The following is a 15,214-nucleotide window of genomic DNA, read 5'->3' as shown; positions in this document are numbered from 1 at the left end:
GAGTTGTGAAGTGAAAAATATTGTTTTGGACCAATGATTGTGTTGTTGGATCCATAGGATAAGTATGTCTAAACTAAAGAATGTGGCATTAACCAATAAATGGTATGACCAAAAAGAAAAATAGGGTGTTTGCCTAAGCACTAGGTCTGACAAGACAAACAATGCATGAGAAAAGGGTTAGCCTAAACACAGGGTCTGATAAGGCAAACAAGAAAGAAAAGGGGTTTGTCTAAGCATAAGGTCTGACAAGACAAACATGCATGAAGAGAGCGTTTGCCTAAGCACTAGGTCTGACAATGCAAACAATACATGAGAAAGAGGTTGGCCTAAGCGCGAGGTCTGACAAGGCAACCAAAAATAAAAGGGTTTGTCTAAGTACAAGGCCTAATAAGACAAACATGCATGAAGAAAGTGTTTGCCTAAGTACGAGGTTTGGCAAAGCAAACAAAAAGAAAAAGGTTCTTGGTTCAGAAACGGGTATTTGACAATGAGGTACTTGACCCAAAGAATATATGGAAGTCCAAAGAGTATTGTATTTGGTCCAAAGATAAAGTGTATGGTTGATGAAGATTCTTGCAATGTTAAGATGTTGAAGATGAAGGAGAATAGAGACCCAAAACGCAATGGAAATTAAAAAAACTTCACCTTTAGTGATCCTTACGAATGGGCATGATCAGTGATAGAATCGTTACCTCTTGTGGCGATTGAAACCTTTGATGCAGATCTAAGGAGTGATCACGAACGTTGAATGGCGACAATGGCTCTATTCACTCCACACGAATGGATTCCTTCAATCTTAGTGCTAGCTGCTACGAATGAAGGCTACGAATGAAGGCTTCAATCTTAGTGCTAGCTGCTACGAATGAAGGCTTTAAGTAAGAGAGAGAGAGAGAGAGAGAGAGAGACGGGAACAAGATTTCAACTGCACAAATGCTTCTGCACAAGGGTTCTATTTATAGAACCACTTGTGTGGGCTGGAAGCTAAAAAACTCACTTAAGTGTATGTGACTCATATCTTATGATATGCCAAAATCACTTAAGTGTGTGGTACCTTACCATATTCCGTATTATACTTAAGTACACCGTACCTTACGATGTTCTAAAACTCACTTAAGTGCACTGTACCTTACGATGTTCCTTAGTTACTCTATCTCTCATCAATTTGTCCTTTTGTGTGTGACCCTGTAGGTTTTCGCGACATTAGCAATTATATTAAATCACATATTTAACATAATAAACAGTGAGCGGTATCTAGCAACACATCACTGATACCCAAGACACGAAAATGTCATGTGATCTGACAAATCCTTTTGTGATAATACTTATGTGTATAATTATCGTTTTGCCCTTATGTCTATATTGAACACAATGCATAGACCGCGTCATCCTTGTCCAGTTCAATATTGGGCCCTTAGACATTTATCTTGTTACGCAGGATGGGCAAATTCCATCTAGGTCACCCATGTCCCTCAGCATGTTTCGTGGAGTACCCACCAACTGTCTTTATGATCATCTAGTTACGGACAATGTTTGATCAGCAATAAGGCACTCGACTTTACATCCAGGGTCCATAGTGGTTTCAGGTCGAAGGATGGTATACACCATTATCACCATGAGAATAACTTATGACACTTTGCATAACATTCTATATAGTATTCTCATAGCAAGTCAATCCAGTATAAATATTACTCTTAATATTCATACCTATGTGTAAGACTTGCTAACTCCTTATCCATGATCCATGAGATGTGGTCATCAGTCTATATACATAATAGTCTTAATGCTTTAATGTTATCCCATTTTACAACAAATCTCGGCTACAGATACTTTAAGAATAGTGTCCTTATGTTTAATGGGATCTCATGATTAAGTCACACTTGATACATTAAACGGACTAACTACTCTAGGGACTTTATTAAACAAACATAATAATAAATAAAAAGCCTTTTATTATTAATAAATAATTCGATACAAGTACCAAAAGTATTGGCCTATAGGGCTTACACCAACAGAAGAAGACTTGACAATTATTTGATTCGTTGCACTAAAGTTTATGAGTAAAGGTGAATACTCTGAACAATTAGGTCATTCGTCTCATATCCAAAGATATTCAAAATGAGGATATAAATTCTCTTTCTCATTCCTTCTCTACTGCTTAAGGTTCGTGGCGTGTAATCCCATCATAATTGGCAAGTGTTGAAGAAAGATCTTTTTGTTGCTCATGATGATAAAGTGTTGCTTGTGGGGAAAAAGACTTGACAATTATTTGATTTGAATTTCACTAAAGTCTATGAGTATAGGTGAATACTCTAAGCAACTGGGTCATTCTTCTTGTACCCAAGATATTCAGAATGAGGGTAGAAATTCTCCATCTCATTCCTTCTCTACTACTTAAGGCTCGTGGCGTGCGACCCTCGTCATAATTGACAAGTGATAAAGATGAACCTTTGTTGTGCTTGAACAATAGTCTGGTGCAATGTTCTGTCTGATTTGTATTGACTTGAATGTAAAGTCTTGAGTTGTTGGTTTTGAAAGATCCAATGCAGTTCCAATACAGGGAACTAGTCTTATCAAGTGATGAATATGCTTCTGATCACTTGACTAGACTGAGGGAACAGGCACATGTCAAACGATTTAGTTGATCAAATAAAATTTGATGAACTTAATCAATCTGGGGTAAGGTCTAGTTGTAAAACAATCATATGGATTTTAAAGCCTAAAACATGAAGGAATCAAAGTATTAACAAGCTTCAATTTTCTAAAATTAAAATAGAATCTAAGGGAACATGGTTAACTTTTCTAAAATATACTTAGAAAATTAATTCTAAAAATTAGTAATTAAATTCTAAACGATGCAATATGGTTATTTTTATTATTATTATTATATATTTTTTCAAGGCATGTATTTAATGAAAAAAAGAAACAAAACCTAAAAATTTATATATTAACATGATTTTCCAAAGCATTCTTCATACAAAATAACATGTGAATAAAGTATTAAGAGGTATAAAAAAAACTAAAGTGATATTAAAAAACAAAACAAAAATCTAAAGAAAAAGAAGAAAATAGAGGAGTCGGGGGTGCAGGCATGTACTACAGGGTGCATTGGAGAATTCATAATGGGTTTTGAAGACACAAGTCTAAAACATGTTGAAGCTTGGCTCATTAGGGGGTGTAACACGTAAAAGGAGGGTGTATGGCTCAATTGTGTGGGCTTGAGGCCCACTGAGCCTAAGTGAGACAAATGAGAGGGAGAGACGTTCGTTTTAATTAGCTCGTTTCGTTCTCACTTCATTCAAACACACGAACAAGCTTACAAGAAATTTGCTGCGCTAGAAATCGCCTCTGGCGGAGGAGGAGATCCAAGCCTTATAAACCATACACTAAAATACTCACATCAGTTCGTCGTTCAACAATCTGCAAGCCAGTTCCCCTGATTTTTCACCAAATTCTCAAACTGAATCAAAAATAGCATGAACTCTAGGTTATTGAAACGAAAATTAAACACTAACTAGGAGGTAACCGGAGTCCAAACCCTGGGGGTTTGATTCCACGATCAATAAACTACATCGTGGCGATCGAAATTGTCCAAGAAGCGAAGATAAGCCTACCTTCGAGGCGGAGATGTGTCCTGATGATTGTTGAAATCGAAGACAAGGATGCAGAGGCAACAATTCCAATAATTCCAATAATTCCAATAGGTAATTGCTCTGAACTCTGATTTTTCTTCAGCTACCTAATTTTTCTTCTCCTCCAAGTAGTCTGTAGGCAATGCTTATTATTGTACCTTTGTGTGTGGTTGTTCTTGCTGCTTGCAGAAACTCTGAGAGATTGATAGGGGCAAAAGAATTCAATGAGAGTGAGAGATGAGTGCATAGTGAGATTTCTGTGAGGTTCTTGGCTGAATGTGTTTTGTGAAATGATTGATAATTGTGATTGTTATTAAATTGGAGAATAGTCTGATTCAATTGTGATGAGTTTCTATAAAAAAATATTCCCCTGAATATGAAGGTGGTGGATTGATTATATAGGAGTTTAGTTTGTAACTGGTTCGGGTAGAGCGGATAGGGGCGTTAGGGCAGTTAACGGTGTTAAATTATCCCAGTTTAAGGTTGGTTAGAAGTTAGCACTTCTGTTAAGAACTTCTTTTAGATGAAGTTGAACTAGTTAGTTTTGAATTAGTCTGTTATGAAATAGAATATGCAGTTAGTTGTAACTAATGAGTAAAAACTGTTAGTACAATTGAATGTTAGTTAATTGGATTTCAATTAGTTAGTTGAAATGTCAGTTCAGTTAGTGTTATGGATTGGAATTGAATAGTCAGCTATGCTAGTTTAGTTAGATGCTTCTGAGGTTGATGAAAATGAAATTGATAGTTGTTGATTGTTAAAGTTATTGTAGCCATATCAGCGACGTCGAGTTATGTTGACATAGTAAAGTTAGTGCTTTAATAATGTGTCTGCGCTTGTGATTAGTTAGCATTGAATGTTTCTTTCAAATGAGAAGAGATGGTTAAGTTTAGTTAATGAAATTGAGTTGTTGTTAGAAGTTATTACTATGATGTGAGAAGTTAGTTGAAATGATTTGGAATCGAAATTCCAGAGCTAGGAAAACTGTTAGATGAATTAGTGAAGAATGTTAAAATTGAATGGAATTGAAGTTAAAGTGTTTGAATAAGAATAGTTAGAATAGTTAACATTCTATTAATGTTAGTTGTAGCTTAGTTTGTGAATTTAGTTACTATTACTCTATTAAAAGGCTATTAAATCTGTAACTAATGAGTTCATTTTGATAGTTAGTGAATGAATCAATTAAAGGCTATGGATTAACTTTTATTTACGCAGTAGGTTGATTGTTTTTTGTTGGTTAAATTATGTTATTGTTACAATCTGTTAAAAGGTTTATAGTTAATTATTAGTAGCTTGTTAGAAATTGTTAAGTGTTTGTTATGAGTTAATGGAATGATGTTGTGTGAATGTTAGAAGGTTAGTTTAGAGCATGGATTATGTTATGGTTTTCAATAAAATGTAACTAAATTGGTTAGTTGTGATTGTTAGTATGTTAGGAAATCAGTCATTTATTATGAAATTAAACTGTCATGTAGGGTTGTATTTCCATGAAACTAGGATTGTTACGAGATTGGTAGCTTGAATGAACAAAAGGTTGTATCCATTAGCATGTAATGTTAGTAATTTGACATGTATGAATTAATTCAAATTTTTTCATGGATGCGTTATTGATTGAACTAATCTAAGAACTAGACTGAATTGTTAGACTTGGGAATTGTTGGGTTTAGTATGGATATGTATGAATTATATGAGATCTAATTGTGCATTGTGTGATATTTTGTAGGGCCGGTGTATGTGACAAGATGACTTGGCATTTGGATCATGAAGGTATGGGCAAAGACTTGAACATGAGCAATACTTGGTGACTTGGAAATCAAAGTGAAGATGAAGAAATGCATAGGGTTTAGGGATTAGAACTAGGTAGTTGACTTTGGTCAATTATTTGACTAAAAAGTCAACAGTTGACCAAGTCAAATGTAGGTCAATTTACTTTTTTTTAAGGAATTTGTAATTTCGCTCTTATGTTATGTAAAATGGATATTCTTTTGGCAATGAAAAGGCTTTTGTATTGACTTATGCAACTTGCGCTTCAATAAGTGAACTTTCCCTCCCAAAAAGATGAATTTGAATTTGAACTTACTCTTGAATGGACTTAAATAAACCTTGGGCTTTGAATGAAACTTGGACATAAATCCCAATCAGGAAAACTAAATGGAATGATGCACAAACCAATAAGATCAGTTGAATTCAAACTACTAGGGTTGACCTACGTTGTAATTCAAAACCAAACCAATAATGCCCTGATGCAAACCACATTATCCATGTGTTCCAAAATCCAGGAATTAGGATTTCATGATCAAATCAAATACCATGATGCAATCCCCATGAACTAAGAATTAGGGTTTCACAGACATTGATTCATATAGAGTGAACCAGTCATCATTGTTGTGCCCATAATCCATAATGTTAAGACGAAACACAATGACTATAAGCTTGCAAATCATAATTTAGTGCCTTGTATCTTAAACAATAAGAAACCTTTGAATCAATGATTTTATTTGAAATATGTAGTTGATAATGAATGTGTTATGGTGAATGGTTAAGGCATGGGGATATGCAGATGCAATAAGCAATAAGCCAGACAAAATTAAAAAAGAAGGGTAAATTTTGGGGTATGACAGTTGTCCCTATTTAATCTTTTTGAACCTGAATGCACGAATTACGATAGCTTTTCGGGAATTTAAGGTTGAAGATGATTAAATACAAGAATATCCAAAAATTTGTCCGTTGAGGAATGGAGATAAGGAATGGAAAACAAACTTTTGTAGGCTCATCTGCTGGGGATTTACTGAAATATTTTGTTGGGGAAAAAAAATCAGTCGCAAGAGAAATGTTTGGTGATATATGCAATGTATGATTGATTTTTCGTTATGCATGAAATTACGTATGATATGCAATAATGGGGGTCCTTTGGTGGAAGTAGTGACCGATATTGACAGAGGTGGACCCTGGTTTTATTTTTTTGATATAGTGTTGATTTTTGATTATCCGACATCTGATAACTAAATCGAGGAACTTGCAAGTTGATTAAGAAAGTTCCAGGGTGCCCTTATTGCTAAATGTTTTGATTTGATCCTTTCTGGGAGGAATGTCAAATAAAAATAATATTATCATCAACTGTTGGTTAGAAACGACATAATTGTTGGAAATAAATCATCAACATGGAGGTTGGAAACAAATCATCAACATGAAGGGTGGAAAAAGATCAACAATCCGGAGGTTGTAAAAATATCAAAAACCCGAAGTTTGGAAAAAAGGTCAACAACCTGAAGGTTGGAAAAGTATAAATAACCATGGAGGTTGGTAAAAGACCGATAAACCCAAAGGTTGGAAAATATCAACAACACGAATGTTAGAAACATATCATCAACCATGGAGGTTTGAAAAGGATTACCAACCATAGAGGTTGGTAAAAAGTATCATCAACCATAAAGGTTGGAAATAGATCATCAGCCATGGAGGTTGGAAAAAGATCATCAACCATGGAGGTTGGGAAAAAGGATCACCAATCATGGAGGTTGGAAAAAAGGAGAACCAACCATGGAGGTTGGAAAAAGGTCAACAACCTGAAAGTTGATAATGAATGACAATGTTATGGTGGTGAGACAACAAAAAGGATAGTTTTCCATGTAGTAGCTGAGAGGTATCCTGAACGAGGATTCACGGGAGAAGAATCTGCCAAAAGAAAAAAAAATAAAAAATAAAACCTTATTAGGATGTCAACAAGAAGTTCCAAGGAGAAATACCACTGTTTTAATTGAATATTAATGTGTCGGGAGTATACCATTCACAAGGAAGATGTTTATGGTGATAGGGTTCTTTGTACAAGATACCGAGTTTGGCTTATGCTTTGTATGCATGCTTGAGTTTATATGGCATAATGATCCATCTTGATAGATATGATACACATTTTGAAGATGCAATGTTATGTAATGATGATCATTATATGCAAAATGCCAGTTGTTGGCCTTTGTGGGTTGCCAAGCAAGTTGGGCTTTAAGAGGTGTAAAGCGAAATTGGGCTTTGGAGAGATGCCAATAAGGACTGGGCTTTGAGAGGTGCCAAGATAAATTGGGATTTAGAGATATGCTAAGCAAGTCGGGCTTCAAAAGATGTCAAATAGGTTGGGCTTTAAAAGATGTCAAACTGGTTGGAATTTAAGAGATGTGCTAAGCAAGTTGGGCTTTACGGAGGTGCCAAGCCAGGTTGGGCTTTGTGGGATGCCAAACAGTTTAGGATTTAGGAGAGTTTCCAAGCAAGTTGAGCTTTAAAAGATACCAAACAGGTTGGGCTTTAAAGAGGTGCCAAGCAAGTTGGGCTTTTAAAAGATTCCAATCAGGTTAGGCTTTAAGAGGGGCCAAACAGGTTGAGCTTTAGGGGTGCCAATAAATATTGGGCTTTAGCTTTTTCTCTTTTTATTTTGCAAGGCTTCATGACATGTCAGATGAATGCGATGATATGCATGAGTGAAGCGACATGATTAATGCATGGTGATGATTTGTGTAATGATTTGCCAAATGCTCATGTAGTGAGAGGTGGTGGTTTGAGGCTATGATAAGGGTGATGAATACGTGTTTCTCCGATGTAAAACCCTACTTCCCGATTCAAATAAATAAATAAAATATAAATAATTAAATCAAGTAGGATGTCACATCCAGATAATTTGAAGTTTAAAAGTTTACTTAAACTTATATAAATCACATTGTTACAGCGGAATTAAAAACAATTTTGGTTCGACATCCAAAGCCTCACCCAAACATCCAAACAATAGTAGTTTAAAACAAAAATCCTTATTATTTAAAGATACATAACATGAAAAACACATAGGTAAAATAGCCTCATAGACTAAACAACCCCGATTTACGTATCAGAGCGACTCCACTCGAATACCCGATTGATAGCAACATATCATGCACCGTCAACTACTCAGGTACCTGATCTTCTGTACTCCTTTGGAGTACAGATGCAAAAAACAAAAAAAGGGTGAGAAATACATTAATATAATTAATTGGTGCATAACATGCTAATGATAGTATTCATGCGTAATGCACCACAATCCTTCATAATCCACATTCTCACCATAATTAAACATCACATAATATAATGAAAATGCAATGAGACTCCATAAATCAACCTAATGCATGTGATACCACTTGTTTATCAAAGGTTCATCATATGAACCTGATTCCCCCTTTGGAATCCCTGACTTCCCCTTCGAAGTTCCAGATAAGTTTAACGTTCCCCTTCAAACTTAAACTTATCTCCACCAACTCAACAATTTATGAATGCATGGCATGGCAAAAAATGCAACTGACACACTTGTCATTATTCATATCATGATCCACAATCTATCACACAACTACAGTCGTGCACAACATGATCCACCCTTATGGATTATCACAATCATAAGTGAATAAATAATTCAAATGATTCATCATGTCACAACAATTACAACAACACAAACGTTATCACATCGAACTGCATAATTTCCTATAAACATCAACATGATAGTTTCTAATCAAAACCATACATCATAACTCATATTATCATCAAAACACAATAATCAAACAGCCTTCAATTATACTAAAAGTTTACCACATCAATTTATCAATAACATAAACTCAATGTTTCGCTAAACGATTTATAACATCACTAATAAAACCATAATAGTATACATATAATCACAGTTTAATCATCCTAACTTTACCTACTACTGTGTAGTTCAATGTGTTATATTTTCAATACTTCAAACGGTATCTAAATCGGACTTACGAAATGAAAGTTATGACCAAAATTGTTGGGATATGTCAACAATTCATTAACTGAACATATAAATAAAACTTCACCCACACAGTAGGCATATTAATAATACTAAAACAACTCACTTATCACTATCATATTATAGCTCTGAGTGTTAGCTTTCTAATGCTTCAAACGATACTCAGTTTGGACTTACAGATCAAAAGTTATGACTGAAACCGTATTGGAACTCAAATTTGCCTGGTCGCGACGACCTCGGTGACACCCGCCACCACCATGACATTGCGTCCGCCACGGCCCCATGGCAAGCACCATGAACTTAAAAACCAGAAAAAATGTGTTTTTCACCATTGGAGCACTTTCGGAGCTCCGACTTCGATTTCGTAAAAAGTCCTAATCTTAGAATTTGAAACCCAACACTTATCGAATGATTAAAACATCAAATTTACGATTTATCACATATTGGAATCGATTAAATCATATATTTCATAACTTTATCAATCCCATAAACCTTAAATACTCTAATCAGTGGTAAACACATTCTAACTCATCAAAACATAATTTATGCATATATGATAGCAACGAAATTTGCATCAAATTCATCATACAACAACGATTATAACAACAACTTCAGAATCAAGCATTGTAACACCCAATTTTATTGGAGGTAAATGACTTCTCCTTTTACCCATCCTGTTTAAACACCCATTAAAGAAGTAATTTCCCCTCTTACCTTGGTTCTCCTTGCAACAAAAGGAAATATGAATTTCTTGGTGTTCTTCCCTCTCCCCTAGCTCTAAGTTTTCGATGCTACTTTTGTCTCTTTTGCTCCAACTCCCAAAAACACGTACTATAACCTTTATCCCCTCAGAATTCTCTTTTTTTTTAACCCAAAAACATAATTCCTTCATTAGGCTATCCCCATCTTAACATTAATATTTTTCCATAATGCTTACCTTATTCTGACTTACTCAACATAAGCCCAATATTATCCTCAAATTCTCTACACACTCCATTTTTCTTATTATTTTATTAAATAATCAATTAAATCATAATTATTTCAACTATCTATAATAACTCTACACCATTTAATCCTATGGTCACAACCCCTCAATTATTCTCCCATCTTCAGGATACATACCCCACCAATGCCCAACCATAAAATAATGATAAAAATACATAATTCTAACAAAATACATAATTAAATCAAAATGACTTACATAAAATAAATTACTAAAATTGGTGTGTTACAACTCTCCCCCACCTAAAGAATTTTCACCCTAAAAAATTACCTAAAGTGAATAGATTCGGATACGAATCCCTCATCTGGCTCTCAAGCACCCAAGTTATTATCCCACCAGCTGGTCCTCCTCACACTACCTTCACCAAGGCAATCTCTTTACCACGCAGATGCTTCACTTCCCGATCCTTTATCCGTATGGGTGATGCCTTAACAGTCAGGTTATCTCTCACCTGCACATCATCCACTTGGATCACATAAGACAAATCTATAATGTATCTCCTCAACTAAGACACATGAAACACATTATGGAGAATAACAAGCTGCGGTGTAAAGACAATCTGATAGGCCACCTCCTTTATCCTCTGTAGAATCTGGTAAGGACCAACAAAATGTGACGTGATTTTTCGAGACTTAAAAGCTCGACCAACACTAGTTACATACCAACACAAAGGTGTCTTATACCTTTTACCATACAATTCCTCAAATGACACCATTCCCATACTCGAATTCAAACTCTGGTTATATGTAAACTCAATCAACGGTAAATGATATCCCAAGCACCTATTTGTTCAAGTACACAATACCTCAATAAGTCCTCTAGTAACTGAATAGTCCTCTCAGTCTGACCATCTGTCTATGGATGATAAGTGGAACTCAACTTCAGCTTAGTTCCAAATGCAAATTGCAAACTCTCTCAGAATCTTGATGTAAATCTCGGATCTCTATCCAGCACAATACTTAAAGGTATACCATGTAGCCTCATAAAGTCCACAGAGATGTTATCCCATTTCCACTCTAGAATATTAAGAGGTTGTATCAGACCTAACGGCTTTTGATGTTCAATCTTCGACTTTTGGCAAGTCACACACGAATACACAAACTCAACAACACCTTCCTGTCGCAACCTGAAAAATTACAGTGTGCGAAAAAAATAACCGGCGAAGAAAATGACAGAAGAGTCGCCACCGTGCGTTATTTATCCCAAAGGAGGGAAAGGAAACGCTCGAAGTAAACCTAAAAAGAGGAAAGGAAAAGACAAGGTCTCGCAACCAAATCTTGGGTTCGGGAGTCGGTTATGCGAAGGGAAGGTATTAGCACCCCTACGCATCCGTAGTACTCTACGGGATCCACTTTTGTAGTTCTTGTCTAAAGGGTGTGAGTTTATCTTGTGCTGCTTACTAAAAAAGGGGTTAAATGAAAATGACTCGCGCGGATGTCGCATCCACTGCATACGTATCTCATTTGAATATGAGAATCAGAGTCTTCGTAGCTCGGCTGACCTATGGGTTGGGGGATGTGTGCTCGCTAAGACATCGCATCTTATGCCTACGTATCTCATCTGGAATGAGAATCAGAGCAAGTCGTAGTTCGGCTAACTACGGGGTTATGGATTGAGTTTTGGACGAACGACGTTACTACGCAATCTACCGGATGCTCGACCTTTGGAGACTTACTCACCTGTAGTAGAAGGAGTAAACCTTTGCTCCTTCAAGATTAACGTTTTGACTGACGAATAGACCCATGTTGGAAGTATCTCAAGTCTTTCCCTTGTGTTGACTGATCATCTAAATAGAGCCCACAAAGTGTCCTGGATGATGTTCAAGCTTCTTGGATCCGATTCCGATTGCCATGATGAAATGCAAATGCTAAATGACCTAAAAATGAGTGCATGCATGAGGTGTAAAGCGTATGCTTCTAGGAAAAATGAAGGGTAAATTTTGGGGTATTACAACTGCCCCTATTCAATCAACTGGAGACCTGGAAAGAAGATAGCAGCTGTTTCGTGCTTTCGAGGTATCAAGGGATTAAATACAATAAAAGCCCGAAAATTTGTACTGAAGTGAAGTGAAGTAACAATGCCTATCAGAATCGGCAAATAGGTGGTCTTGAAAGAAGAATCCGTCTAGTACGGTGAGAGTCAGTCTGAATACCGAAAAAGAATGTTAACCTGGATACCAAAATAAATGGTAACACAGAAATAACCATGGCCTGAATGCCACTCATCAGTCTGAATACTGGAAATGACTTCGATCTGAACATCAGGAGATATGAGATTATTAATATCGGTCTCAACACCGAGAGGTTGGCCTGACTGCCACAAGTTGCGTCGACCTGAACGTCAGAAACTTCTTCGATCTGAACATCGGAAAATTGGCCTGAACGCCACTTCGATCTGAATACCGGAAACTGGCCTGAATGCCACAAGTTGCATCGACCTGAACGTCGGAAACTTCTTCGATCTGAACATCAGAAAACTGGCCTGAACGCCACTTCGGTCTGAATACCGGAAACTGGCCTGAATGCCACTTCGGTCTGAATACCGGAAACTGGCCTGAATGCCACAAGTTGCATCGACCTGAATGTTGGAAACTTCTTTGATCTGAACATCGGAAAACTGGCCTGAACGCCACTTCGGTCTGAATACCGGAAACTGGCCTGAATGCCACAAGTTGCATCGACCTGAATGTCGGAAACTTCTTCGATCTGAACATCGGAAAATTGGCCTGAATGCCACTTCGGTCTGAATACCGGAAAAACTTCATGTCTGTCAGCATCGGCAGAAATAGGGAAAGATAATAGAGGCGGCGCATGGGCCAATGACACTTGCTGGGGATAACAAAGATAAGTCATGAACAATCTTCAGTCTGAGTACTGGAAACAACTTTTGGCTTATCACTTGGGATACCGAGAATATTTTATGCTTACATGCGTATGTTTGAATTTTTCAATGGCGTAATGCTCCATGAAAATGGAAATGCTACGCGATTTGGGAGGATGCAATGCAGTATGATTCTACATGCAGGGATGCGAAATGCTGGGTAGAATGCCAAGATGAGGCAAGGGGATTTGCTGGGGAAATGATCACCATCTTCTGGACCCTGGCAAGGCTGCTGGAGATGCACAACGCAAAGAATTCTGTGGGGAAATGACCCGCCACACGGTGTTCTAGCAATGATGAAATACCGAGATTCTGACTGGGGAAAGAACGACACTGAAAACCTGCTGTTGGGGAAAACGATAGTGGTTCTGGAAACCACGATCTGCAAGAGATGACTCAACAGGGGAAGCAAACACCGATACGGTACCGAGGTTCTACTTCAAGGAAAGAAACCATGGATCTAGAATTGGGATTATCGATTTGGCCTCGAACTCTGAGGAGCAGTCGCTTCTGCTGGGAAGATACAGTCTGGCACTATCAACTCCGCTGGGGGTATATATCTGACACTGTCAACTCTACTGGGGAGTGTATAATCTGAAACCACCGCTTAGGGGAAGGTACAGTGGTGAGAACCTGCTGGGGATCGAAGAATCCAATGCTCTGATCAGCTCTGCAGGGATAAGATACCGAATTCGTTTGTTGGCGACTTCACTGGGGAAAACATTCACGATCATCTGCAGGGGATTTTAAGGAAATGCCCCGAGGGTACCTGTTCTGAATAGACGATCCAAAGCACTTAAAATTTACAGCAATTTTAAATGTTTATTAAGCATGTACCTGTAAAGCTCTTATGTGTTATGATGCAATGTTTATCAAAAAATTCGGACGTCATTTTTGCAAACAAAACAGAAAAATGAAAATGGAAACAGAGATATACTGAATAACATGATTTTATTGATTGAACGGCCTCTGAATATGCATTTACATCAGGAAGCAATCCCTGGAAAGAGGTAATCGCACAACAGATAAAAAAGACATTAATCTAATGGCAATGTGAAATGGATTTCTATTGGGTTCCAATTCTGCTATGACTTGCTCGTCTTCAAGATCCTCCAGATGATCAGCTTTCTGAAAAGAGTGATTGGGTTGTTTCCTATCCTTCAAAAGTTTCCAGTCATTGACACGAGATGAGATTCAGAACTATTCAGAACACAGTCATTCGCTTAATCCCTAACTTTTGCCTGGATCGCCCTTTTCGGGTTTTCAATCCACCGGGATACCCATTTTTGCCTAAGTTGCCTTTTCAGGTTTTCAACTTACCGGGTGTACAATCTTTTCACTTTTAATCCCTAATTTTTGCCCGAACCTTTTTCATTTTCTTGGTTCGCCGGGATGCCCATTTTTGCCTGGACTACTCTTTTTATTGTCCAGCGGGTCTATTTCATGCGAAGTATTTTTTAACTGCGTCTGAGTTCACCGGGGAAGTGAAGTTTTCACCATCCATAGTTGCAAGCATTAAGGCCCCACCATCAAAAACCTTGGTGACAATATACGGTTCATCATAGTTAGGAGTCCACTTGCCCCTGTGATCTGTCTGAGGAGGAAGGATCCTTTTCAACACCAAATCTCTGACCTGGAAGCATCGAGGATGCACTTTCTGATCAAAGGCTCTCTTCATCCGACTTTGATACAACTGCCCATGACAAATTGCTGCCATTCGCTTCTCTTTGATAAGACTCAACTCATTGAACCTTGTCCGAATCCATTCAGCTTCGTCTAACTTGACATCCAACATGACTCTTAGAGAAGGAATCTCCACTTCAACAGGTAGGACTGCTTCCATACCATACACAAGGGAGTAAGGGGTTGCCCCGGTCGATGTACGTACTGAAGTATGGTACCCATGCAAGGCGAAGGGTAGCA

The 15,214-nt window shown here is 37.4% G+C and overlaps 2 long non-coding RNA genes across 2 annotated transcripts; one reads left to right on the top strand and one right to left on the bottom strand.

The window, feature by feature from the left end:
• Positions 1-2,121: 2,121 nt before the first annotated feature.
• LOC127097120 (uncharacterized) lies at positions 2,122-3,740 on the bottom strand. Its single transcript, XR_007792924.1, has 3 exons — positions 3,612-3,740; positions 3,397-3,457; positions 2,122-2,716 (listed from the first exon to the last, which is right to left on the bottom strand). It is a non-coding gene; the product is annotated as an uncharacterized LOC127097120 (long non-coding RNA).
• On the top strand, positions 2,935-5,645 carry LOC127097118 (uncharacterized). Its single transcript, XR_007792923.1, has 2 exons — positions 2,935-3,701; positions 5,353-5,645. It is a non-coding gene; the product is annotated as an uncharacterized LOC127097118 (long non-coding RNA).
• Positions 5,646-15,214: the final 9,569 nt, after the last annotated feature.

This window comes from Lathyrus oleraceus, chromosome 6 (genome assembly GCF_024323335.1).
Source record: "Lathyrus oleraceus cultivar Zhongwan6 chromosome 6, CAAS_Psat_ZW6_1.0, whole genome shotgun sequence".
Classification (NCBI taxonomy): domain Eukaryota; kingdom Viridiplantae; phylum Streptophyta; class Magnoliopsida; order Fabales; family Fabaceae; genus Lathyrus; species Lathyrus oleraceus.
This window is presented reverse-complemented; position numbering and strand designations above follow the sequence as displayed.